Genomic DNA, 1,707 nt, shown 5'->3' with positions numbered 1-1,707 from the left:
TCCGCAGTCCTCCAAAGGGCGCACCTCCGAAAGTCACAGGAAAACAGAAAAGAGGCGCAGCAGTTTACGGCGTCTTGCTGTTAGCAATTTTAGCTTAGCTATTTTTGCTTAACATTTCATTGGTTCATGGAAGAGCAAGCTGGATCAAAATATGAATGCAGTATAATTACGTTCTCCAGCTGGCAAACTAGGGAATGGCGTGCTGGATCATACCTTCGAATGGTGTAATTAAGTATAACATGAACGTTATGAATTGTTAAGATTTTTAGTTATCATCTCGCTTGGAACGAGACATATGATCGCGATGTGGTCGGCGGATAAGAAATTCAATGAGTGACGTCACAGTCCTTGTAGTTTGGAACGGCCGGCTGACAAAGTGTGTTAAGTTTTCACTCTCCGTCTGAGGTTAGGTTGCTTTTTAGGTTTTCTGTTCATTACTTATATACATTTTCATGTTTTGGATTGAAATTGATACCATTCTTTACCAACATACCATTAAATTAAACCTAGCCAAGGCATTACTAGTGTATATAATGGCTATTACTGCTTTAATGTATTATTCATATATGGCTGCAAGGCCATATGTCACCGATTCTGTTCATAACTTTTATGGACAGAATTTCTAGGCGCAGCCAGGGTGTTGAGGGGGTCCGGTTTGGTGGATTCAGGATTGGGTCACTGCTTTTTGCAGATGATGCTGTCCTGTTTGCTTCATCAGGCCGTGATCTTCAGCTCTCTCTGGATCGGTTCGCAGTCGAGTGTGAAGCGGCTGGGATGGGAATAAGCACCTCCAAATCCGAGACCATGGTCCTCAGCCGGAAAAGGGTGGAGTGCCCTCTCGGGGTTGGGAGCGAGATCCTGCCCCAAGTGGAGGAGTTCAAGTATCTCGGGGTCTTGTTCACGACTGAGGGAAGAATGGAGCGTGAGATCAACAGGCGGATCGGTGCGGCGTCCGCAGTGATGCGGGATCTGCATCGGTCTGTCGTGGTGAAAAAGGAGCTGAGCCGCAAGGCGAAGCTCTCAATTTACCAGTCGATCTATGTTCCTACCCTCACGTATGGTCATGAGCTATGGGTAGTGACCGAAAGAACGAGATCGCGAATACAAGAACCTCTCTGCGGTGATTTGTCGATTACAAGTGAGCAGGTGAACCTCCTTCTCTGCAGATGTTTCTGGTCTCTTGGCTGTTTTCCTTCACTCAATTGACACTGCAAACACTGTTGCAGTTTCAGATCTCACTTTTGAGACACTCCCTCCTTGGTTGCACTGTAACGCCCTTACGATCTTCCTTGTTCTTTTACCACCGGCCATGCTTCACACTGATCACCTGGAGTCATTGATAACTCGAGCTGACACACTTTTTCCTCAGCTTCGTGAGGTAGAAGCTTTACTGGCATCTGTACACCCAGGTCAATGGACCGTAGCAGGTGGAGAAGTGTTGGTGGAGATGCAGAGGTAGCAGTCTGTCAGCTGTCTTTCCATCTGTACTGCTGTTGCAAACAGCACTCCAGATTTTAGCCTCGAGACTCTCCAGCAACTCCTCCACAGAGCCAAGTAGGTCCATTGCAGTCTCTGTGGCACTGGACACTTACTAAGATCAGACGGTAGGTCTTCTTTTTATCCTGCTTCTGACACCTATGTTACGCTGGTGCAGAGTATCAGAATAAATCCATTGCTCTTTACATGGCTTTTTGAAGTGGCTTATTA

This window comes from Erpetoichthys calabaricus, chromosome 3 (assembly GCF_900747795.2).
Source record: "Erpetoichthys calabaricus chromosome 3, fErpCal1.3, whole genome shotgun sequence".
Lineage (NCBI taxonomy): Eukaryota > Metazoa > Chordata > Cladistia > Polypteriformes > Polypteridae > Erpetoichthys > Erpetoichthys calabaricus.
Note: the sequence above shows the minus strand (reverse complement) of the source record.